The sequence below is a fragment of the Lepidochelys olivacea genome, assembly GCF_965140295.1.
Source record: "Lepidochelys olivacea isolate rLepOli2 genome assembly, chromosome: 18".
In the NCBI taxonomy this organism is placed as follows: domain Eukaryota; kingdom Metazoa; phylum Chordata; order Testudines; family Cheloniidae; genus Lepidochelys; species Lepidochelys olivacea.
In genome coordinates this window covers 11,056,462-11,083,168 of record NC_140428.1, presented here as the reverse complement: position 1 = coordinate 11,083,168, position 26,707 = coordinate 11,056,462, and positions in this window count along the sequence as shown.

Below are 26,707 nucleotides of genomic sequence, written 5' to 3'. Positions count from 1 at the left end.
TGCCCCTCTAGTCTCTAATAGGAGCTGTTAGCCTGCAGAACTGCTCAGTTCTGTGAGTGTAACTCATCTGAAACCAGTGGAGTGACATGGGATTTGCACAGGAGAAAATGGGAACAGGATTGGGCCCGAGACAAGGGTAACTTAAGCTCGTACTTAAAAGCAGGAGCTGGTCACATGCAGAGCCCAGAAAGGATTTTATCCATCTAGATTATAGCGTAAGTGCCTGGGTAAACGGGGGGTGTTTCCCTTTCCTGAGACATGTATACTATTGGTCCTGGCCAGAGGCAGGACACTGGAGGAGCAGGCCCAGTGGTCTGATCAGGTTTGGCAAATCCCATTTCCTCATTGATTTTCTCGAAGGGATGCTCGCTGGAGGACGCCGGATATATGTATTTGTGTGAGTGGGGCATATTAGAGCATCAGGGAGTGAGATTATAGCCTGTACTGAAGGTCATTCTCTTCTAAACCCCTCTTTGCAGTCACTAACAACTTTGAGAACGAATTCTTTGTGCTGAAATGTCTTATGCTTCGTCCTGGAGCAAAAGGTTGGGGGGAACTGGGAAGGAGATCTCTGGACATGCTCTGTTTTACCAGAGTTTAAAACCAGGGGGCATAAATACATACGTCACTCCCTGGTAATTCCATTCGTTGTAACCCTCCTCCTCCTCCTCCAGCGACAGCCGTGCGGCCCCACTAGCGGATGCAGGGACGCAGAGGAGCCAGTACATGAGCATCCGTTGGCCCACTTCCTTTCCCGTTAGCAATGTCCAGAGCAACGTCATAGCTGGAAAGATCAAGGAAGAAGGGAAGAGACGCTCCAACCAAACACCCTCCCACACATGCCCAATGGAGAAGAGGGGACTCTGTTTACCAGAATAGCCAGTGTGTCGGGTGTTCCTCTCCTCCCAGCTGACCCAGCAGCTGCAATTGCAGAGTGCCCCAGGCTGTGAGCCAACGCAAGTGGGATTGCATTTCAAGGATGCTTGGAACCCCCACCAGCCACTCCGTGCCAAGAGACCCCCATGGGTAATGCCAGGCCCAGGCATGAGATGACATAGAATCATAGACTATCAGGGTTGGAAGGGACCTCAGAAGGTCGTCTAGTCCAACCCTCTGCTCAAAGCAAGACTAATCCCCAATTTTGCCCCAGATCCCTAAATGGCCCCCTCAGGGATTGAACTCACAACCCACAGTTTAGCAGGTTAATGCAGAAACAACTGAGCTATCCCTCCCCCCATGACGAGGTGCCTGCCTCTTATTGGAGAGGCAACTGCTGCTTCCCTCTGAGCCCAGGGGGCTGCCCTACCTCTTACCAAGAGCCACTCAATAATACCAACCTGGTCCTATACCAGTGGGGCACAGTCCACAGAGCCACTGTGGAGGGAGGCTTCTCATTCTTGTTTCACTCTTTAAAATGAATAAGCTGCTACGTTCCCTGCAGCTGCTGTGGAAAGGCAGAACAAGGAGCCAATGGCTGGAGGTTAAAGCCGGACAAATTAAAATGAGGAATTAGGCACACACTTTTCCCAGTGAAGGTGATTGTGCCAGTGGTTAAACTGCCAGGGGAAGTGGTGGATTCTCCATCTCTTGATGTCTTCATAACCAGACTGGTTGCTTTTCTGGCAGAGGCGTTAGCCAGACCCAAGTTACTAGGCTCAATGCGCTCGTTGCAGGGTGAAATTCCCTGGCCTGTGTTACACACGAGGTCTAATGGTCCCCGCTGGCCTCAAACTCTATGAATCTCTGAATACAGGAAAGGTAAACCTGCAAGTAGAACTCATCTGACTCAGGGAGAGGGACAACAAGGAGAGATCAGCAGCGAGGTAAAGCAATTGGTTCATTAACACACAACTCCTCATTCAGAACAAACTCAGTGGGTGTAATGCTTTCGCTCTGCAGGCTAATGCCACTGGCACAGAACATGCTGCTTTCAGAGAAAGTGGTTTCCACCTACCTGAGGGGATACAGTCTCAGGCTACATCCCCTAAAGGTTTGAAGAGGATTCCAGGAGCACCTGGGACACCAGAGATAAGGTTTCCCCAGAGGCCCATTGGTCAATGCTTAGATCTCTGCATGTCGGGATAAGAGCCAAGTTCTCCACCTTTGTTGGGAGTGCAAGTCACTGAGATGGCTGGGGAGGGCCTGGGGCCAGGTTTCTCTGTCAGCCATCTTGAAACCAGCCAGAAGAAAAGCAAGGGACATACTAGAGGCAGCAGGAATGCACGTCACAGCGAGCAGCTTTCCTAACTGGTGGCATCCTGCTATGAGGAGCAGCCCCCTCCCCACCATCTAGCTATGTGGAGCAGCCCCCTCCCCGCCACCTAGCTATGTACCTGTACCTTCAGTTTCCACCTTGTCATTGCAAGGGTTGCGGCAGGAGGGCAGCTTGGACCTAAGAGTGGCCCCGCAACTCTAGGGGCGAATCCAGGGATGCGGCACAGTTAGGCTCATGTTCAATGTGGGTCTCATAAAGACAGGGAAAGGTTGTGCTACAAGAGCACTTAGCTAAAGGCCCCGTTTGAATTGGTAGGGAAGGGGGGGATCTTGGACATGTGCAAATAGGGTTCGGTGGAGGCAGAGAAGGCAGCTGCGCCATCTGCATCCATTTCTATTGATCCACATCCTGAGGCTAATCTGGAAAAGCAATTCACTGGGGAATAAAGAGATCTTGTCAGCCTCCCTTGGGGACAAGGGACCTGAAGGCTGACTGGCCATTAAGCTATCCCCTAATTCCCAGGTGCTTCCCTGCGCGTCGCTGGAGACTCACTAATGAGGGAAACCTCCCCTACTGGCCAGTGTAGGTTCAGAATAAAGTCCTCAGGCAGCCTGGATCCAATAGCACTGCTGCCCTAACAAAGAGGCTAGAGCATGTACCTGTGACGAGGCTGGATGGGCCAAATCCCCAGAGCTGGGATGGACACTCTAGGATCTTCATGGGAATTCCAGGTAGGCACCAGGGAGCAGAAGGTACCAATCCGCCCTGAGATGGGGGGGGCCCTGCAGAGTTCACACGCTTGGGGTAGGTGGAGGCCCCAGGTAGAAGCAGTCTCTGCTATGGAGAGGGGTAGGGGCCAGGCTCTCCCCCTGCAGTGCTCAATGACCCATTGGTGAAGCGCCTATGGGGTAAAGTTGTGATAGAAAGCTGTTGTTTTCCTGTGTATGACAAGCCCACCCCACTGCAGCCCTGCCAACCTGCTCCCTCTACCCACTCCTCCCCTCCCCTCCCTAGAAACAAGCCCAGAAACATCCCGCCATCAGCCCTAGCCCATGTGACAAGCCTGCTATTTCCTCCCTGCCAGCTGGCAAATCCAGCAGCAGAACTTTGCATTGGCCCTGGTGTGACCAATGCTGGAATACTGTGCCATGTTCTGGTGCCCGCAGTTCAAGGATGTTGATGAATTGTAGCGGGTTCAAAGAGCCATGAGAACAATTAAAGGATTAGAAAACTTGCCTTATAGTGATAGACTCAAGGAGATCCATCTATTTTGCTTAACAAAGAGAAGGTGAAGGGGTGACTTGACCATAGTCTGTAAATACCAATATGGAGAATAAATATCTAATAACAGGCTCTTCAGTCTAGCAGAGACAGGTCTAACATGATCCACTGGCTGGAAGTGGAGGCTAGACAAATTCAGACTGGAAATAACAGGTACGTTTTTGACAGTAAGGGTAATTAATCACTGGAACAATGTACCCAGGGTCATGGTGGAATCTCCATCGTTGACAATTTTAAAATCAAGACTGGATGTTTTTGTAAAAGTGCTGCTCTAGGCATTATGGGGAATTTCCCAGGCCTGGCTTACACAGGAGGCCGGACTAGGTGATCACAATGGCCCCTTCTGGCCTGCAATTCTATGAATTAGTTGGGGATTGGTCCTGCTTTGAGCAGGGGGTTGGACTAGATGACCTCCTGAGGTCCCTTCCAACCCTGATATTCTATGAATCCCTGAACCCACCATCCTCTCCATCTTCCCCAGGCCAAGCGCAGCCATTCACATGTGGGATCTGTTGCTAAAGCACCCAGGCATGATGCTCATTCCCCTGAGAACTCACCAGCACACTGGGGTGACCTCTGTGACTCGACAGCGGGATCTGGTCTCTGGGCAGGGGGCTTTGCTGCTGGTAGAACCTTTGTGCTCTCCAGAGCGCAAACAAGTCAGGCTGCTTTTACGGACACTGGTTAGCCCAGGGGTGGGCAACCCATGACCCGCGTGCCAAAGGCGGCATGCGAGCTGATTTTCAGTGGCACTCACACTGCCTGGATCCTGGCCACCGCTCCGGGGGGCTCTGCAATTTAATTTAATTTAATTTTAAATGAAGCTTCTTAAACATTTTAAAAACCTTATTTACTTTACATACAACAATAGTTTAGTTATATATTATAGACTTATAGAAAGAGACCTTCTAAAAACGTTAAAATGTATGACTGGCACGCAAAACCTTAAATTAGAGTGATTAAATGAAGACTCGGCACACCACTTCTGAAAGGCTGACGACCCCTAGGTTAGCCCCTCATTACGTATCTGTGTACACCTCCCCTGAAGGGAAATGACTGCTCCTTGGTATACAATTGTCCCGATGCGTCTAATCAAACTCTCAGCCAGCACCTGCCAGCCCTGGTTCTGTTCTCTCCAGCTGCTAACAGGCTTGTTACATGGGAAAGGAAATTGGGTTCGATCGGTGCAGTGAGGTGAGTGCCCAGCACCGTGTGGGTCACGGAGGAAGCACGGCAGCTCTGCCCAGAGCCTTCTGGCTAAACCCTTCACGCTCACAGCCAAGGTGTAATAGGGGAAGAGACAAGCAGCTGACACACCAGGTAAAGAAAGCAATTTGTCGTGCCAGGTTGTCTGACAGATGAGTCTGAAGTTGCCAAGGGAAGCGGCAGGGCTCCAGCCTGTATTCGTTGTGGCACATGGCAGTCTGGAGGAAAGGTGCTGACAGCACTGACACTGTCAAGGGACCCTTCTCTGCTGCTTCTGCACCGAGTTGCTCCGACAAGTTCAGAATGATCACTCAGCAACGCCTGATTCCCTGTCAAATGCAAGGCCATCTTTCTGCAATGTCTAGCATTAGGTATGCGAGAGCAGTAGAGCCTTTTGCAGCCAGAAGAACCGGAGTAGAGGAAAACAACAGGTAACAATATGAGGGGAACAAGACAGATACTAGCAATGAGGCTCCAGCTGCATTCTCTATTATGCCATCATTTCTGCTAATTCCAGTGTGTACGAGGGGCTGGGAGCTTGCTGCCAGCCCGGGCTAAGTTCCCAAGTCAAATCCCATAAGCAACACAAAGCTGGGACTGGCTAATACTTGGATGAGAGGTCTCTATTCCAGGGTTTCTCAACCCATGGGTTGGGACCCAAAATTGGGTCGTCAGAATGTTTCAAAGGGTTGCATGGTGGCTTCTGCTCCATGGGGCTGGCTGGGCTCGCCTCCCTGCTCCAGACACGGCAACTTCTGGGGTCTCTGCGCCACTCAGATTTGGGCCAGCCGTCATGACAATGGGAGTCCGAGTAGGCCAAATTTGAGTGAGTGGCACTGCAACCCCACAAGCCAGGTCACAATTCCACTCACACAAATTTGGTCCACTTAGGAGGATGGGGCCAAATCTGAGCGGCACTGCTACCTTGAAGCCTGCAGCACCGGGAGCAGAGAGCCTCACCCAGCCAGCCCCACAGCACAGAGCTGAAGGAGCCATCACTGTGGGGTGACTTCTGGGCAGGACCCAACCCTCCGGGGAGCGGGATGCAACCGAAACCACCCCAGGGCCTCCGTCCCCAGGTTATTTACTGGGTCACGACAGGCCATTCATTTTTACAAATAGGTCCTGAGCCCAAAAAGGTTGAGAACCACTGCTCCAGAGAAAGCCTAGGTGCCAGTGAAAGTGGTTTTGACAATTCAGTAGGTGGTACAATCCCCTGAGTCAGCACTGAGCCAGTGCTCCACTAGGGTGCTAGGGGGTGCTGTGCTGCTGGAGATGTCGTGTCTGAGGTGATGTATAACCACAGTCCTGGTGATGGATGCCATGGCACTTTCTGCAAGAGTAGGAAACATTAGCCCCACTGTTTTGTCACATTCCACTCAGAGGGTATGGCTACACTACGGAATTAGGTCGAATTTATAGAAGTCGGTTTTTTAGAAATCGGTTTTATATATTTGAGTGTGTGTGTCCCCACAGAAAATGCTCTAAGCGCATTAAGTGCATTAACTCGGCAGAGTGCTTCCACAGTACCGAGGCTAGAGTCGACTTCCGGAGCGTTGCACTGTGGGTAGCTATCCCACAGTTCCTGCAGTCTCCGCTGCCCATTGGAATTCTGGGTTGAGATCCCAATGCCTGATGGGGCTAAAACATTGTCCCGGGTGGTTCTGGGTACATATTGTCAGGCCCCCGTTCCCTCCCTCCCTCCGTGAAAGCAGCAGCAGACGATCGTTTCGCGCCTTTTTTCTTGAGTTACCTGTGCAGACGCCATACCACGGCAAGCATGGAGCCCGCTCAGGTAACCGTCACCATATGTCTCCTGGGTGCTGGCAGACGTGGTACTGCACTACTACACAGCAGCATCAACCCATTGCCTTGTGGCAGCAGACGGTGCAGTAGGACTGGTAGCCATCATCGTTATGTCTGAGGTGCTCCTGGCCAGACATGGGCGCAGGGACTAAATTTGGAGTGACTTGACCAGGTCATTCTCTTTAGTCCTGCAGTCAGTCCTATTGAACTATCTTATGGTGAGCAGGCAGGCGATACAGATTGCTAGCAGTCCTACTGTACCATCTTCTGCCAGGCAGGTAAGAGATGAGGACGGCTAGCAGTCCTACTGCACCGTCTGCTGCCAGCCAAAGATGTAAAAGATAGATGGAGTGGATCAAAACAAGAAATAGACCAGATTTGTTTTGTACTCATTTTTTCTGTGCGGACGCCATACCAAGGCAAGCATGGAGGCCGCTCAGCTCACTTTGGAAATTAGGAGCACATTAAACACCACACGCATTATCCAGCAGTATATGCAGCACCAGAACCTGGCAGAGCGATACCGGGCGAGGAGGCGACGTCAGCGCGGTCACGTGAGTGATCAGGACATGGACACAGATTTCTCTGAAAGCATGGGCCCTGCCAATGCATGCATCATGGTGCTAATGGGGCACGTTCATGCTGTGGAACGCTGATTCTGTGCTCGGGAAACAAGCACAGACTGGTGGGACTGCATAGTGTTGCAGGTCTGGGACAATTCCCAGTGGCTGCGAAGGGCACTTTCATGGAACTTTGTGACTTGCTTTCCCCTGCCCTGAAGCGCATGAATACCAAGATGAGAGCAGCCCTCACAGTTGAGAAGCGAGTGGCGATAGCCCTGTGGAAGCTTGCAATGCCAGACAGCTACTGGTCAGCTGGGAATCACTTTGGAGTGAGCAAATCTACTGTTGGGGCTGCTGTGATGCAAGTAGCCCACGCAATCAAAGATCTGCTGATATCAAGGGTACTGACCCTGGGAAATGTGTAGGTCATAGTGGATGGCTTTGCTGCAATGGGATTCCCTAAATGTGTTGGGGCCATAGACGGAACCCATATCCGTATCTTGGCACCAGAGCACCAAGCCGGCGAGTACGTAAACCACAAGGGGTACTTTTCAATAGTGCTGCAAGCTCTGGTGGATCACAAGGAACGTTTCACCAACATCAACGTGGGATGGCCGGGAAAGGTACATGACGCTCACATCTTCAGGAACTCTGGTCTGTATCAAAAGCTGCAGGAAGGGACTTTATTCCCAGACCAGAAAATAACCGTTGGGGATGTTGAAATGCCTATAGTTATCCTTGGGGATGCAGCCTACACCTTAATGCCATAGCTCATGAAGCCGTACACAGGCAGCCTGGACAGTAGTCAGGAGCTGTTCAACTACAGGCTGAGCAAGTGCAGAATGGTGGTAGAATGTGCATTTGGATGTTTAAAGGCGCGCTGGCGCAGTTTACTGACTCGCTTAGACCTCAGCGAAACCAGTGTAACCCTTCTGCCCATCAGAGTTGGCAGCAACAAGGGCCGGGTTCAATATCTAGAAGATCCATTCCAATAACACAATGCAAACCGGTTCGAGCCCCCACCCAGTGACCTGGGACAAATATATAAACCACCCCCGCTGGGCGCCTCCCAGAGGCAATACTTCCTCTCTTGCAAGCACCTAGTCTGAGTGTAGCAAAAAGCCTTTTAATAACAGAGAGAAACAATGTGGCATTATGTTGGGGAAACACCACCAACAGGATTCATAACACAACCCATGAGCAAAAAAACTCACCCCAAGCAAATTGGGGCATGCCCTTTCCCTTTGGTTCTTGAGTCCAGCAACCCCAAATCACCCAAAGTCCCAAAAGTCCAATGACCCAAAAGTCTCTGTCCCTGGTCAGGGCAGCCCCAGATTTCAAAAGTTTATCTGCAGAGCTTTACCTCCCAACCTGGTGGAGATGGGGGTGGGGGTAAAAGGCACCTTTTTTGATCTGATCTGATGATCTGAAGCTGACTGCCCCACAGCTCCATAAGCCTTCGCTCCGCTCCACCAGCCGCCCCACAAACTGCTTTGCTCAGCTCCGCTCCGCTCCGCATCCCACCAGCAGCTCCCGCCGTCCCATGAACTGCTCCACCAGCCTGCCCACAAGGCACTTCAGCCATCCCGCAAACTTCTCCACAATATATCTTCAGGCTCCCCCACTACTTAACACAATGCTCAGGGATTTCAGCTCTTAGGTGAATTCAGCTTGTAGTAGGGGAGCCTCAGTGCTGGTGCACCATTAGCCCAAAGTGGACTTAGCAGCCTGTAACTAGACTCCTAATGGAATCAAAATTAGCTCTGATATTCCACAGTGAAGAAAGGAGGAAGTGCAATTAGCATGTAAGGCCCCCACCAAGGGGCCCATGCCACCTAGTATTAATACTTGTCCCCAACCTCTCTCAATTTACAGAGTTTTGGAACCCATGACCCTTGCCTAGCGAGTGCTACTTAGTTGATGGTGAGTCCCTCCATCATAACAAAAGGCCACGTACAGTTCCAAGCACAGTTCCCATAATCAGGGTAATAACAATTTATTCTTCCTGCCCCAATAACAGAGACACTGGGGATCCCACAGCAGCCAAAGTGACCATTTGGGCAGCTATGGCCTCATTCTAGGCGGGGTGGGTGTGCCTATGCAAATGAGATCAGCCCCTGAAGTTCTTTTCCACAACTTGCCACACCTCACCACCAGATGGCAGGGTGGAGCTCATCCTGACACTGCTTACACCAGTATTCCCACTGTTATTACTGCTTGCTGTGTGCTCCACAATATCTGAGAGAGTAAGGGGGAGACGTTTATGGCGGGGTGGGAGGTTGAGGCAAATCGCCTGGCTGCTGGTTACACGCAGCCAGACACCAGGGCGGTTAGAAGAGCACAGGAGGGCGTGGTACACATCAGAGAAGCTTTGAAAACCAGTTTCATGACTGGCCAGGCTACAGTGTGAAAGTTCAGTTTGTTTCTCCTTGATGAAACCCCCCACCCCTTGGTTCACTCTACTTCCCTGTAAGCTAACCACCCTCCCCTCCTCCCTTCGATCACCGCTTGCAGAAGCAATAAAGTCATTGTTGCTTCACATTCACGCATTCTTTATTCATTCATCACACAAATAGGGGGATGACTACCAAGGTAGCCCAGGAGGGGTGGTGGAGGAGGGAAGGAAAATGCCACACAGCACTTTAAAAGTTTAAAACTTTAAAATTTATTGAATGCCAGCCTTCTGTTTTTTGGGCAGTCCTCTGTGGTGGAGTGGCTGGTTGGCCAGAGGCCCCCCCCCACCGCGTTCTTGGGTGTCTGGGTGTGGAGGCTATGGAACTTGGGGAGGAGGGCGGTTGGTTACAAAGGGGCTGCAGTGGCAGTCTGTGCTCCAGCTGCCTTTGCTGCAGCTCACCCATACACTGGAGCATACTGGTTTGATCCTCCAGCAGCCTCAGCATTGAATCCTGACTCCTCTCATCACGCTGCCGCCACATTTGAGCTTCAGCCCTGTCTTCAGCCCGCCACTTACTCTCTTCAGCCCGCCACCTCTCCTCCCGGTCATTTTGTGCTTTCCTGCACTCTGACATTATTTGCCTCCACGCATTCGTCTGTGCTCTGTCAGTGTGGGAGGACAGCATGAGCTCGGAGAACATTTCATTACGAGTGCGTTTTTTTTTCTTTCTAATCTTCACTAGCCTCTGGGAAGGAGAAGATCCTGTGATCATTGAAACACATGCAGCTGGTGGAGAAAAAATAAAGGGACAGCGGTATTTAAAAAGACACATTTTATAAAACAGTGGCTACACTCTTTCAGGGTAAACCTTGCTGTTAACATTACATACATAGCACATGTGCTTTCGTTACAAGGTCGCATTTTGCCTCCCCCCACCGCGTGGCTACCCCCTCAACCCTCCCCCCTCCCTGTGGCTAACAGCAAACATACGCTGCAATGCTTTGTTGTATAATGATTCCTGAGTACGTGTTATTGGCCTGGAGTGGTAAAGTGTCCTACCACGGAGGACGCAATAAGGCTGCCCTCCCCAGAAACCTTTTGCAAAGGCATTGGGAGTACATCCAGGAGAGCCGCGAATGCCAGGGCAAATTAATCCTTTCACATGCTTGCTTTTAAATCATGTATAGTATTTTAAAAGGTACACTCACCGGAGGTCCCTTCTCTGCCTGCCAGGTCCAGGAGGCAGCCTTGGGTGGGTTCGGGGGGTAATGGCTCCAGGTCCAGGGTGAGAAACAGTTCCTGGCTGTTGGGAAAACCGGTTTCTCCGCTTGCTTGCTGTGAGCTATCTACAACCTCATCATCATCTTCTTCGTCCCCAAAAACTGCTTCCGTGTTGCCTCCATCTCCATTGAAGGAGTCAAACAACACAGCTGGGGTAGTGGTGGCTGAACCCCCTAAAATGGCATGCAGCTCATCATAGAAGCAGCATGTTTGGGGCTCTGACCTGGAGCGGCCGTTCGCCTCTCTGGTTTTCTGGTAGGCTTGCCTCAGCTCCTTAAGTTTCATGCAGCACTGCTTCGGGTCCCTGTTATGGCCTCTGTCCTTCATGCCCTGGGAGATTTTGACAAAGGTTTTGGCATTTCGAAAACTGGAACGGAGTTCTGATAGCACGGATTCCTCTCCCCATACAGCGATCAGATCCTGTAACTCCTGTTCAGTCCATGCTGGAGCTCTTTTGCGATTCTGGGACTCCATCATGGTCACCTCTGCTGATGAGCTCTGCATGGTCACCTGCAGCTTGCCACACTGGCCAAACAGGAAATGAGATTCAAAAGTTCGCGGTTCTTTTCCTGTCTACCTGGACAGTGCATCTGAGTTGAGAGTGCTGTCCAGAGCGGTCACAATGGAGCACTCTGGGATAGCTCCCGGAGGCCAATACCATCGAATTGTGTCCACAGTACCCCAAATTTGACCCGGCAAGGCCGATTTAAGCGCTAATCCACTTGTCAGGGGTGGAGTAAGGAAATCGATTTTAAGAGCCCTTTAAGTCGAAATAAAGGGCTTCATCGTGTGGACAGGTGCAGGTTTACATCGATTTAACGCTGCTAAATTCGACCCAAAGTCCTCGTGTAGACCAGGGCAGAGACAAGATAGGTGAGGGAATATCTTTTACTGGACCAAGTTCTGATGGTGACACAGACAAGTTTTTGAGCTTACACATCCCGCTTTGGGTGATTACATTCTCCCTATATGGGCCAAAAGAAATCTGATGAGGTTCAATAAGGATAAGTGCAGGGTCCTGCACTTAGGACGGAAGAACCCAATGCACAGCTACAGACGAGGGACCGAATGGCTAGGCAGCAGTTCTGCGGAAAAGGACCTAGGGGTGACAGTGGACGAGAAGCTGGATATGAGTCAGCAGTGTGCCCTTGTTGGCAAGAAGGCCAATGGCATTTTGGGATGTATAAGTAGGGGCATAGCGAGCAGATCGAGGGACGTGATCGTTCCCCTCTATTCGACATTGGTGAGGCCTCATCTGGAGTACTGTGTCCAGTTTTGGGCCCCACACTTCAAGAAGGATGTGGATAAATTGGAGAGAGTCCAGCGAAGAGCAACAAAAATGATTAGGGGTCTGGAACACATGAGTTATGAGGAGAGGCTGAGGGAGCTGGGATTGTTTAGCCTGCAGAAGAGAAGAATGAGGGGGGATTTGATAGCTGCTTTCAACTACCTGAAAGGGGGTTCCAAAGAGGATGGCTCTAGACTGTTCTCAATGGTAGCAGATGACAGAACAAGGAGTAATGGTCTCAAGTTGCAGTGGGGGAGGTTTAGATTGGATATTAGGAAAAACTTTTTCACTAAGAGGGTGGTGAAACACTGGAATGCGTTACCTAGGGAGGTGGTAGAATCTCCTTCCTTAGAAGTTTTTAAGGTCAGGCTTGACAAAGCCCTGGCTGGGATGATTTAACTGGGAATTGGTCCTGCTTCGAGCAGGGGGTTGGACTAGATGACCTTCAGGGGTCCCTTCCAACCCTGATATTCTATGATTCTATGATTCTATATTGCTCCTGTATTTTCAGCTGTCCTCAGCATTCTTCTGCTACGCTGTCATTCAGCATTGCCCTGTGCAGTTAAACAACTGTTTGCGTCATAAATCAGAGAAATATGGGTTAAGAGATTTTGGATATATAGCAGGTAAGACAGTCTGGGTTTCTTCAGAATTAAAGGCATTATAAAAACGTAAATCACTATGCACACACCATCCAAGTACTGCACGCCCCATGCCTCTTCAATAACAAAAAGTGCAATTCCAAATAAGCAAAGAAGATTCTATGACTCAGCAGACTCAGCTGTACCAGGGTTGAAACAATAATTTAAAAAGAGAATTGTAAAACACAGAGGAACCAAGTAGTATAGTTTCCATAAAGGAAAATCATGCATCTGCTACTAGAATTATTTGTGTCAATAAAGCAATGGATGAAGAAGAACTAGTTTATTTAATTGATTTGGACTTTCCAAAAGCCTCAGTAGAGATTGTTAAAAAAACCAAGAAATCACAGGGTGGGAGGTGAAGTTTGTCATGGATCACAAACTGGCTCTTCATGGCAAAAGATGAACAGTGAGGTTCCCCCAGGAACTGCACTAGACTTGTGTGTATTTAACAGAATGACTAATTATCTGGCAAGAGAAGGGAACAGTGAGGTGGCTAAATTTGCAGATGACACAAAATTATTTAGGTTAATTGAGACTAGAAAGATCTGTGAGGAACCTCAGAGGGAGCTAACAAAGCTAGGAAAGGGGGCAACACAACAGCAGATTAAATGTAATGTTGACAAATGCTAGGTAATGCACATTGGAAGGAACAATTTGAATTGATCTTGCATACTGCTAAATTTGAAATGTACTGTAATCATTCAGGAAAAAGACCTAGATGTTATTGTGGGCCGTTCAATGAAATTAACTTCTCAGTGCACAGAGACAATAAAAAAAGCAGTATGTAGAATGGGACAGTAGAAAATAACAATGAGAATATGGCCATGCTGTTAAATATAAATTGATGCCATGATCTGACTTTCGATATTGTTTTCAGTTGTGGCCACTTACAACGGGGCACTCACCTCCGGAGTTCCTGGAAGCAGCTAACTGGAGTACCGCAGTCCTTTTCTCACCTCTGGTGCTCCCTGCAGGCTACCGGCCAACATTGATGGGTCTTCAGTGACTTGGCCTTCCTGCCTGAATGAACCCTCTCTGGGGTAGAAGGAGTCCAATAAGTAGACAGTCTATTTGCCTTCACTAAGATCTTCAGCCCTAGATCTGGGCCCTTCAAACTCAGCCCTTTGTCCTGGCTTCCAACTAAGCCTGCTCCTCTTCTTGGGGTTTATACCACTTTAAACGTGGCCAGTGTGGGAACTCCAGGTTCCAACCCAGAGATTCTATAAACAGCAGCCACGAACAGCTCGATCCAATTCATTGCTGCTGCTTCTTCCCTGAGCCTCTTCCTACCTGGCCCCTTTAGCTTCACCCTTATACTGTGGTATGGTTCTTATATCCTCTCTCTTCTTGCAAATCCAGTTTTGCAAAATGCAGCCAGAAAACAGACTCTGGCTAGCCCTCGAGTTTTCATAGCTAGAGAGGAGCACCATTCGTTCCCCCTCAGGTCCCAGCCATGAACTGACCTGCTAAGGCCTGGCAGTGCCTTTGATCTGAGCCTGCTGGGCTCTGATTGGCTGCTTCTGTGAGGCTTCTCTAGGCAGACTTAGAGGAATCCTTCCCCTTCACTTTGCTGCTTCCTGGGGCAGGGTGTAGTAGGACTGCCTCGCCACCTGTGGGGAGCAGCAAAGGCCAGATGTTACCCCGTCACACCACTCTATGTCAGAAAAAAGCAGAACTAGATAAGGATCAGTGATGGGGAACAATTCATAGGTTCGTAAAAAGAAAAGGAGTACTTGTGGCACCTTAGAGACTAACCAATTTATTTGAGCATAAGCTTTTGTGAGCTACAGCTCACTTCATCGGATCTGATGAAGTGAGCTGTAGCTCACAAAATAAATTGGTTAGTCTCTAAGGTGCCACAAGTACTCCTTTTCTTTTTGCGAATACAGACTAACACGACTGCTCCTCTGAAACAATTCACAGGTTGTAGATTTTAAGACAGCCCATCTCCATTAAAAGACTTCAAACAATAGAGAATCTGCCACCCCTCTAAATAGTTCCTCTGCTTAATTACCCTATTTAAAAATTGCACCTTATTTCCAGTTTGAATTTTTCTAGTTTCAATTTTCAGCCATTGGATCTTGTTCTGCCTTTGGCTATTAGATGAAAATACTTTCTAGTATCAGAAATATTCTCCCTGTGTAGGCGAGAAGCTGGATATGAGTCAGCAGTGTGCCCTTGTTGCCAAGAAGGCCAATGGCATTTTGGGAGGTATAAGTAGGGGCATAGCGAGCAGATCGAGGGACGTGATCGTCCCCCTCTATTCGACATTGGTGAGGCCTCATCTGGAGTACTGTGCCCAGTTTTGGGCCCCATGCTACAAGAAGGATGTGGATAAATTGGAAAGAGTCCAGCGAAGGGCAACAAAAATGATTAGGGGTCTGGAACACATGAGTTATGAGGAGAGGCTGAGGGAACTGGGATTGTTTAGTCTGCAGAAGAGAAGAATGAGGGGGGATTTGATTGCTGCTTTCAACTACCTGAGAGGTGGTTCCAGAGAGGATGGTTCTAGACTATGCTCAGTGGTAGAAGAGGACAGGACAAGGAGTAATGGTCTCAAGTTGCAGTGGGGGAGGTTTAGGTTGGATATTAGGAAAAACTTTTTCACTCGGAGGGTGGTGAAACACTGGAATGCGTTACCTAGGGAGGTGGTAGAATCTCCTTCCTTAGAAGTTTTTAAGGTCAGGCTTGACAAAGCCCAGGCTGGGATGATTTAATTGGGGATTGGTCCTGCTTTGAGCAGGGGGTTGGACTAGATGACCTCTTGAGGTCCCTTCCAACCCTGATATTCTATGATTCTATGAATTGCAGATTGTGATCAAATCACCCCTTAATCTTCTTTTTGATGCGCTAAATGGATTGAGTTCCCTAAGTCTCTCACTGTAAGGCAGATTTCCAGATCTTGAACCATACTGGTAGCTGTTCTCTATACCCTCTCCAACATCCCTTTAAAATGTGGACACCAGCATTGTGCATAATATTCCAGTTTCACAAATGATCAAATCTACGATGCGTGCAGAGGTAATACAATTTTCCTACTCCAACTTGATATTTCCCTGTTAAAGTATCCAAGTATGGTCTTAGCCATAGCATCACTCGGAGTTCACATTCATTTGGCCAAGTCCTTTCCAACATAACTGCTTTGTAGGATATCTGTGTAAATGTAAGTGGCTGATGTACTTTGTTTCTAGTCATATAACCTCTATAACCTTACATCTGGCCATACTAACATATACATTGTTTAATGGCACCAGGCTTACCCAGAAATCTAGATCACTTTGTTATAACTCAGCTGATCTCTGCATCATGAGCAAATATTATCTGCAATGACTTTATATTTTCTTTCAGATCACTGACAAAACACTGGGCTGAGAACCAGCTCCTGGCAGGGCTCCACCAAAAGACCCCCGTTTGATGATGAGTCCCCGTTAACAATTATATTTTAAAATCTATCAGTGAACGCTACACAAAATCAACATGGCACATCATAAATGGATTAAAAACTGGCACATTTTAAATCAGATTTCTATGTGTGGGGAGATGGATAACATTAGGACAATTTAGAGAGGACACAGAAAAGAGGGGACAGGGCAAAGCTTTAGACCAAAAAAATCATCTAGAGAAGGTAAAGCGAGGGCTCCCGTTTGCACTTTTTGACATAATACATAATTAACTTGTGGAACTCATTGCCATAAGGTATCACTGCAGTCAGGGGCATATTAGGATTAGCCATTTATTTGGATAATGGAAACATTAGTTAGGGTAAAAAAAATATTCTAGGGACAGCAGGTAGTGACCCCTGTATTTATTCTAACACTCAACTGTTTCTTTGAGAAGCTCTCACACCTTCATTGTTAGAAGCAGACATTTGATATTCAGGAAGGTGAATGCCCTTGGACTACAGAAGTGCCTTTTCTTTGTCCCATGAAATTCTGTTAAGACAATCTGCTAAAAATCTCCATTTCCTTTCTCTGGCTTGCATTCTTTATACTTTTGGCAGTCTGGCAGAATAATAAGTAAATATGCCAAAGCAGCAGCAGCCACTATACAAGGAACATCGGGGAGCTCCTAGAGCAGCTTTGGGTGGTATAAAGGAAGTTGGTATAAAGGAAGAGAACCAGGATGAGGTTCTCCCGAGCTGGCACAGAGTCCTAGCGGCCCTTTCTTCCTCCCCTCACTCTTGGGGCCACCACATAGAATCATAGAATATCAGGGTTGGAAGGGGCCTCAGGAGATCATCTAGTCCAACCCCCTGCTCAAAGCAGGACCGATCCCCGACTAAATCATCCCAGCCAGGGCTTTGTCAAGCCTGACCTTAAAAACTTCTAGGGAAGGAGATTCCACCATCTCCCTAGGTAACGTATTCCAGTGTTTCACCACCCTCCTAGTGAAAAAGATTTTCCTAATATCCAACCGAAATCTCCCACACTGCAACTTGACACCATTACTCCTTGTTCTGTCATCTGCTACCACTGAGAACAGTCTAGAGCCATCCTCTTTGGAACCCCCTTTCAGGTAGTTGAAAGCAGCTATCAAATCCCCCCTCATTCTTCTCTTCTGAAGACTAAACATTCCCAGTTCCCTCAGCCTCTCCTCAGAAGTCATGTGTTCCAGTCCCCTAATCATTTTTGTTGCCCTCCGCTGGACTCTTTCCAATTTTTCCACATCCTTCTTGTAATGTGGGGTCCAAAACTGGACACAGTACTCCAGATGAGGCCTCACCAATGTCGAATAGAGGGGAATGATCACATCCCTCGATCTGCTGGCAATGCCCCTACTCATACCTCCCAAAATGCCATTGGCCTTCTTGGCAACAAGGGCACACTGTTGACTCATATCCAGCTTCTCGTCCACGGTAACCCCTAGGTCCTTTTCTGCAGAACTGCTGCCGAGCCATTCGGTCCCTAGTCTGTAGTGGTGCATTGGATTCTTCCATCCTAAGTGCAGGACTCTGCACTTGTCCTTGTTGAACCTCATCAGATTTCTTTTGGCCTGATCCTCCAATTTGTCTAGTTCCCTCTGTATCCTATCCCTACCCTCCAGCGTATCTACCACCCCTCCCAGTTTAGTGTCATCTGCAAACTTGCTGAGGGTGCAATCCACACCATCCTCCAAATCGTTTATGAAGATATTGAACATGTGACTAAAGCTCCCCCTACTCCCAAGGAGGGTGGAGAGAGAGCCCTCACAGCAGGCCAGGTTCCCTCCTACCACCATTGGTACCACCATACGGACCCAGCATCACATCCCCCCCTCTTGAGGCAACAGAAGGGACAAGAACTCCTCCAACTTCAGGGAGGAGGTGAAAAGAGAGAGTAAGGCTGGACTGAGCTCTCCCCCAAGCCCATCCTGAGGACTGAGTCCACCCCCAACCCTCCAGGCTCACAGAGTTCTCTTGCTGCCCACTAACGTAGTTAGTCCTGAAGCTCACGTGGTCTAAGTTGGTGCTGTAATGTTGAATGTTCAGGTTCTAACTCTGCTGAGATGCCTGATGGGTATTCTGTACGTACTAGAATTCAGTTTTTAAACTTCCTGAAAAGAAAAGGAAAACAAAAACGCAACCCAAAACAGGAAATTTCCTAGAAAAGACTAAAGAATGTTCTTTAGAATGTAAAGTCAAGCACTCAAAAGTTAAGAAATGCCACTTTACCATTACTGTGCAACCTTATTATGGGCCCCTTGGGTATCTACTTTATGAGATAATCTTTAATTAGATGATTACAGACTGTTTTTTCAACAGGATCCTGCCTCACACAGTGCACACAATGGACACATGAACGGGATGGGCAACAGTTGTTTCCTAACTTTCAGATACTCAACTTTAAAATGTAAACATCATCATTTTAACAGATTAAAAAAAACAACCCCACAATAAGGGCTATAAACTTTCCTGCTTCAGGGCATAAGCCAACAACCATTAATTGATCCTGGTCAGGAAGAAATTTCCCCAATGGCCACGTTATTCCCCGACTGTCCATTACAAGGTTCTTTTGCAGGTTCTTTCTTGGAAGCATCTGATACTGGGCACTGTTGGAGACCGTGTAAAGGGCTAGATGGGCCTAGTTCTGCTCAGGTCTGGCAGTTCCTATGCAACACAGCCTATGCTGCACGTGACTTAGGCCCAGCGCCTGGCTGCCTTCAGGATGGCGCAATGTTTTAGAGACACAACAGAACTCCACAAGTCCAGGTGCCCACTTTCTACCCCACAGCTGGGAGAGCAGTTGAAAATCACAGATACAGGCAATTTCTAAAACCGCATTTTCCTCCCAATCAATCAATTCATTTACATTTTGCAGTGCAGTTACATATTTCATCTTTCACATTTTATTTTTATAGAAGAAAAACAAATGCAGCATAAAGTAAGAAATTAGCAATCAATACCTTACACTGTACATACTCCATGCTAGTATATGCTCTGAAAAATACACTTTCTTTCTAGATAGAATGCAGGTGCCATTAATGTTGCCATTTGCTCTGACATATTCACTGCAGAAAGAGCTGGAAGTGGGGGGTTGAAGTATTATTCTCGCAATGATGCAGGAGATGCTTGATGGACTTTGTACAATGGCAATACTCTGGCTAACAGTTCACAGTGCTGGTGCCATCCTCTATCTCCTTTCTGGGGTAGGCCTTGCTGCAGCACACAGTGGCACAATGCAGGAGTCTGGAAGGGAGATGTGGCTGTGCCCAGGAAGACATGCATAGGGCCCCGTTCAGGTCTTCCACGGGGTTTATGCTGTTGCAACCCCACTGCTTCAGTGGAATGGCTCCTGGCTGAGGGTGATGGAGGAGCTCAGAACCAGAACCGTGCAAAGAGCTACTCCCCTTCCCAAAATGATTTGCTCACATTCGATAAGGACATCCTTACCCAGCCACACCCTCCCTCCATTGTTGGTATCTTCTCTACCTCTAGCCATGAATAGTCTAAAGAAGCAACTTATTACAAATGGACCCAAACTCTATGTGTAGGGCCCTTAGTTCCCAGCTTTTCACCATGATAAATCTGCTTATTTCTACCCATTACTAGGACCACTTTCACTCTGATCCACTGCAAGCATAGTAGGACACCTCTGGTAGAATCGTCAGCAGTGGGGATTGAACCCAGGATCTTCAAATCTAAAAGCAGGAGGCTTTATTGTCAGCTGAAAGACCCAGCTCCATTAGCTGAGGCTTGCTCACTAGTGAATTCCCATCTAACACCCGCCCTGGCTTCTCCAGAGACTTTCAGAAGTGAAGACATCCTGCTGCATTGACCCAAAGGCTAGCTCTTCACCCCTTGCACTGTCTGGGCCTGATCTGGGATGTCAGCTCTAGGGTCAGGCTCTGGGCCACTTAGTGCAGAGGACACCTACAGAATTGAGATAACATTGTCCCTTGGGCACAAACCTGTTTTCCCGTCTCCGGGGAACGCCTGCAGGCACATCACTACTCTGGGGACTGCAGCAGCACAACTGGCTCTGCTATCACACTGCCCATTCTGAACACCAGCAAGGATTCCTATGAAAACCAGGTTCGGCCTGCTGCTGTAGGGAGCAGGAGTCTGCCATGCAGCACAAGGATCCAAGGACAGGACCTGGACCTTGGCGGGAGGAAAGCACAATGGAAGGGATTTCCATAGGGGAAGAACATGTTGGGAGTGGGAACCTTTGGATCTTGAGGGGGAGTGGGAGAGCGGGGGAGTGGGGAGCTTAAACACCTCAGGCCACAGTTTGCAGAGAGCAGCAGAGCTTATTGGTACAAACCTCCTCCTGAATAACTGCCCAATGTACAGGGAATTTGAGTAGATTAAACAGATGCCATGGGAGTCCTTCAAGATACCCACAGCATCGCAGATCCTGCAGGATGGACACTCCTGGGGGTTTGGATCCCCAGAGGGGAGGGTATTTTGTTTCCAACAGCCCATGTACAAATGCAAGAAGCCGACACCCTAAATGGGTGGGCTAGTCTGTTGGTTAAATCAGACCTTGTGTTAGATTGGGTGAGAACACCAAGAGCGGAAACAGCGCTGCCTGGGGCTGTCCTGCTGGTGAGTGACTGCACCGAGCACAGGGCTGGAAAGGCCAGGCCTATCATAAGTTTCCACCTCTCAGGAGCAGTCACTGCAGTAACAAATTTCTCAGGCATGGCTCCAGCCCCAGCCCCTAATTTCACACACTGTAGAGGGAAGCTTGAGGCATTAAACAAGAGTGCTCAACTAGCAGCTGAGATGCTGATGACAGCACAATAGTACTGGGGGCCTGAGGCCTAATCCATGGCAGTCAGAAAGAGTTATTCACTAACTGCGGTCCTTCAAGATGTGACTTGGATGTCCGTGCATGTCCCGAGCACCAGAGCCAGAGAAATTTGCCTAGCAGTACTCACAGAGGGGCAGTACTCTGATGCAGATGGGATGGAGAGTAAGTCAAGGAATACACGTCTGCTTCACATCTTGAAGAACCAGTGACCATTTCTTCTTCTTCTTCGAGTAGATGCAGCTATGTATTCCACCTAGGCAACTCACAAGCAGTACCCTCACCCCAGGAAGCAGGGCTTGGAATCCAACTAAACAAGGACTGCAGGACTGCTCTACCAAAGCTTGCATCTGCCGTGGAAGACACGGTTATGGCATAATGGTCCATGAACGTAGGTACTGACAACCATGTAGCAGTCCTGCAAATGTCCAATATGGAAACGTCACTGAGGGATGCTACAGGCATTGCTTCTGCCCTTGGAGAATGAGCTCGCATCTGCTGAGAAGGGGTAGCCAAGGCTATTTCATAAGCAGTCTTGATGCAGGATGTTATCCATTTTGAGATCATCTGCGAAGAGACCACTCGGCCCTTCATGCGATCTGCACATGACCCAAACAAACGAGGCGAAGCATGAAATGGTTTAGTCCTGTCCAGGACATCGCCTGACATCTAGGGTGTGGACACACTGCCCCTCCTGAGATGGATGCAGCTTAGGAAAACACAAAGGCAAATCTATCACCTGGTTCAATTGAAACCGAGAAACCACTTCAGACAAACATTTTGGATGCTGTTGTAAAGCCACTTTGTCTTTCGAGAGTTGTGCATAAAGAGGCCCAGCCATCAGAACCTGCAATGCATACACTCTCCTGGTGGATGCTATTGCTACCAGGAATGCAGTTTTCTGACACAAAAACAGAAAGGGACAAGATGACAGGGGCTCAAATGGAGGTCCCGTTAAGACCGCTAGGACTGAGTTAATGGTCCACAGAGGAACTGGCTTTCGGATTCAAGGATGTAGACAGAGACCTTTTAAGAATCTTGCTGCCATGGCATTGGAGAAGACTGATCTTCCTTGAATGGGGGGATGAAATGCTAATATCGCTGCCAGATACCATTCTAACGAACTAAACACAAGCCCCAATGACTGACGGTGCAGTAGCTACTCCAAAATGTCCTGGATAGAGGCCAGTGTTAGTTGGATTCCGTGAGCTAATGACCACACTGAAAATCGCTTCCATTTAGCTGAACAGGCCATCTGGTGGAAGGTTTTCTACTGTTGAGGAGCACCTGCTGGATAGCCACCGAAGATTTAGCCAAGCAGCAGCCATGCCATGAGATGCAGGGAGCTAAGCGCAGGATGAAAGGTGCAGCTTTGGTTCAGAGTGAGTAAGTCAGGATGGAGAGGAAGCGGTATGGGAAGTTGAATAGACAGTGTGAGAAGGTTGGAGAACCAGAACTTACTGGGCCATGCTGGGGCAACGAGAATAAGCTAGGCCCAATCCACCTTAAGCTTGAGGATGACCTGAGGGATGATCAGGAGAAAGGTATATAGGAGAGCCGACTGCCAGCTGAGGTGAAAAGCATCAGACAGGGAGTTTGGACTGAGGCCCCCCCAACAGCAGAAACGACATTTCCTGTTGTCCCTTCCAGCAAACTGGTTGATTGTTGGGATGCCCCAAGCTTTGAAGATGACCTGGAGAACACTTGTCTTTAGGGACCATCCGTGACTCAGGGAAAAATACCTGCTGAGATGGTCCGCAAGATGATTCCAAACCCCAGGCAAGTGAACACTTATTGGAGTAATGTTCTCCTCAGGGCAAAACTTCCACAGCCAAAGGAAGAACTTCCACAGCCTGTTGCTTCCACAGGCAGAGCAACCTGGAGCATGCTCCCCCTTGTTTGTTCACATAATATATCACAGTGGTATTGTTGATAAGCATATGAACTACGAGTCTCTGATACGATCCCAAAAAGTGTGACATGCACTGTAGACGCTCTAAATCTCCACCATGTTGTGAGGCCTCCTGCTCTGACCACAATCCCCCTACTTTCAGCACCCAGGTGCGCCCCCCAAGCCATCAGGGAGGGATTGGTAACAACCAACCTGGTTGGCAAGGGATGGACAAAGGGAACACCTTGGCAAATGTTCTCTGGACACATCCACTACTACAAGGAGTCCAGGAACCCTGTAGGAAGATGAACTGGTCTGTCTAGAGCAGGGGTTCGCACAACAAAATTTGTCGTGCTCAGAGTTCCTGCTGGTGGCTGCTCTGACACTTTTTCATAAAATAAATTAATTAATTTTAGACAAAACAAATAACTATGCACATATACACACCCAAATCATTGCAATGTATTTATGTAGGTTTATTTTTTTGCAGACTCAGTAATAAAAATAATGCACAGTTGTCTCTGTTCTTTAGTGGACCTAAACACCATGGTTTGATGTCTGTATTGGGGAATAGGTGGGGGCAGGCATGGCAGATTTAACCAGGGCTGGTCTTTCAGGAGGGAGATGTGGGTGACCTCCCAGGGTGCCACTGCCAGATGGGGGGCCGTGGTCAAGAGGTGAGGAGCAGGGGCGGGTGGGGACTGGGTTGTGAGGCAGCAGAAGAGAGTCCATGGCAATGGGGGAGAGAGGGAGGCAGCCAGGCCTGTGAGCGATTGGCTGGGGGGAGTCCGGGGAGGCAGTGGGGGCCAGGGGCAATGGGAGGGGTGGGGACACTGGAGAGGCAGCGGGGGACATGAATGATGGGATGGGAGAGAAGCCCAGGGAGGAAGTTGGGGGTCAGGGACGATGTGGGGGTGGGTAAGTGGTGAGTCCTGCCACCCTGGGGCTGGAGCCTGAGCCCAAAGCCAGAGGTGGATTAAGATTTACTGGGGCCCTGGGCACAAACATTTGGGCCCCCCACATTCCCTTTCCCCCACGATGGGCCCTGCCCCCTGCTCCTCCCCAAGAGCAGCCCCTGGCACATGTCCCTGACCCACAAGGCATGCTGCCCAGGGCAGGTGGTGGGTCCAGGGCTCCCCACAGCAGCCCAGGCTCCCTGGGCAGCTCTGACCACAGCCTAGGGCAGTGGGTCCCTAAAACTGTAGGGCACGCCTCCTAGGCGGGCACAGAGAAATGTTCGGGGGGGCACGGTGGGGCCCTGACCTGCCCCTGCTGTGACTCTGCTCCTGGCTGCAGCCCCAGCTGCGGCCCCACTCCTGGCCCCCAAATCCAGCCCTGCTCCTGGCCCAGCTCCCAGGGTGGCACGGACTGGGTAAGGGGGGAGGGGCATAACCAAAAAAAGTTTGGGGACCCCAGCCTAGGGTGACCATATGTCCCATTTTGGCCCCAGATGTCCCAACTTTTTTGGTAAAACTGGGCATTTGTCCAGTTTGCTCTTGGCAACTGATCACCAGGGCAGCAGGGCTTGGGCTCAGGCTCTGGCCCCGGGATGGCAGGTCTTTGGACTCCCTGCGTGGGAGAGGAGGGAGACTTGGACAAGTGGCTCAGGCCAGCCCTGCACAGAGGTATGGAGGGGCCAGGGCCAGCTCAGCTCAGCATGGAGGAGGGATGACCCTCGGGCCAGCTCTGCTCTGCATGGGGGACAAAGGGAGAGGGGCTCTGGTGTGCAGCTCAGCCAGCTCTGTGTGGGGGCAGGGGGAATAGGCTCACCTTACCACAGGTTCCATCTTCCAGCCAGGCCAGGGGGCAGGGCCTCAGGGGGAAGAGGAGGAGCAGTGAGGAGGAGCCCGGGGCAGGGAAAGGAGCAAATTGTCCGGGGCCCCTAGGCACGGGCCCTGTCGGCCCATGCAGTAATCTGCCACTGCCCAAAGCACCGCTGCCGGAGCCCTGGGGCCCAAGCCTGAAGCCCTGCCATGCCGGAGCCCAAGCCCTGCTGCCCCTAGGAAGGTGGGTTGGGAACTCACCAGCTGCCTGCAGAGTCCAAGGCTCCCCTGGCACTGTGCCCCGAGTGGCTCCAGAGGTGCTGCAAGGCACCGCTCCATGCTGGCGGCGCCAGCAAACACAAAGTTGGCGCATCCAGGAGCAACAGGGAGGGGAGGGGCTGCTGCTTTGTCCCCCAATCACAGCTCAGGAAGTGGTCGTGGCCGCAAAAACAGCCGCTGGTGGCTGTTGGAGGCCACATTTGAGAAACGCTGGTCTAGAGAATGAAGAGTAGGATGGTAGATCATCCTGAGACACATTTGAAGGGGGTGAAGGCACATCTTTGCAAAATGGACTACCAATGCACATGCAGACATGTGGTCCAAGAGCCTCAGACATGTCTGAACTATCATGGAGGACTGAGATTGCAGACTGAGGCAAAGATGGCTAGTTATCTGAAAACGGTTGGTTGGCAGAAACACTCTCAATGTCAGGGAATATAACAGGGTTCCAGTGACCTCGATTTTTTGAGTGAGAGCCAAGGTTGACTTTCCAGTGTTTAGAACGAGACCCAGACTGTTAAACAAATGCAGTGTTGTGCTGACACCAGCAAGAACTTCTCTGAATCTTCTCCTCAGTAACCAGTATTCCAGATAAGGGAAGATGTGAATTCCCTTCTTCCTGAGATACAACGACCACACATTTGGGAAAAACCCAGGGGGCAGAGGAGAGGCTGGATGGAAGCACTGTGTACTCAAGGTGGTGTTCTGTCACAATAAATTGAAGGAACTTTCTGTGGCTCAGCAAAATTGCCACATGAAAGTGGACATCTTGAAGGTCCAGAGCATCAAACCAATCATTCTGAGACAACATAGGGAAAATAGTTGATAGAGTGACCATTCAGAACCTCATGTACCTGATATAATTGTTGAGGCTGCGAAGGTCAAGGATGTGTCTTACCCCTTCTTTGGATTTGGGTATCGGGAAGTACTGGGAGTAGAAGCCATGACCCTGGTGTTCCAGTGGAATCTCCTCCACCGCTCCAAAAGCCAGCAAAAGACAGACATGCTTGAAGAGTGGTATTTCATGAGAGGGATCCCTGAAGAGGGGTGGGGAGTGAGAGTGGGGAGATGCTGTGGAGTGCAGTCAACAGGGAATAGCTCCTCTGTTTTTTCAGAGAGGCACCTGCTCCAGAATGTGAGGCGGCAGCGCTCTTGGTACCCAAGGGTGATCTAAACAATCTGCAGATTGTACTGTTACACTGCATCCCATATTCCTCATAGTGGTATAATTATGTTATGATCATGACAATTATGATGCACCTTGTACAAAGTGTATCAAGTGAGGTGTCTATTGAAAAGTTATGATTTGCTGACTATGATTATCCTATGTGTGCATGTATCATTTTTGTATCTGAAATTATGAATATTGACTATGCATCTGTATTTCAAATGTGCTTCCTCTGGGTAACACCCACAACTAGCCTTTCAGGTACAAGAAGAAGAAGCTAGAGACAGTGCTAATGGCCCATCAACAAAGACAATGGACTATGGAAAAGGCTTGTCCTCATCTGGGAATGCTTCAGCCAGCCTATGATTAATGGCTGCTATGAGTCAGCAAAGCATGCAACCAGACCACATGATACTGAATTCCATTTTGGTACATGTATTTTTCCACAAACTGGGCTGGGAACTTGGCTTAGGACAAAGGGGTTCCAGCCCTATGGAGAGACTGTAAAAGATAGGGAGTGACATCTTTTCGGGGCATAGGCGCCAACTTCCTCTCTGCCCAGTGAATGCTCGACACCCCCCCATACCTGGCCCCACCCCTGCCCTGCTTCTTCCCACCCCTGCACCACCCTCACCCCACCCCCATTCCACCTTTTCCCAAAGTCCCTGCCCCACCCCGCCTTTTCCCACTCCAGCC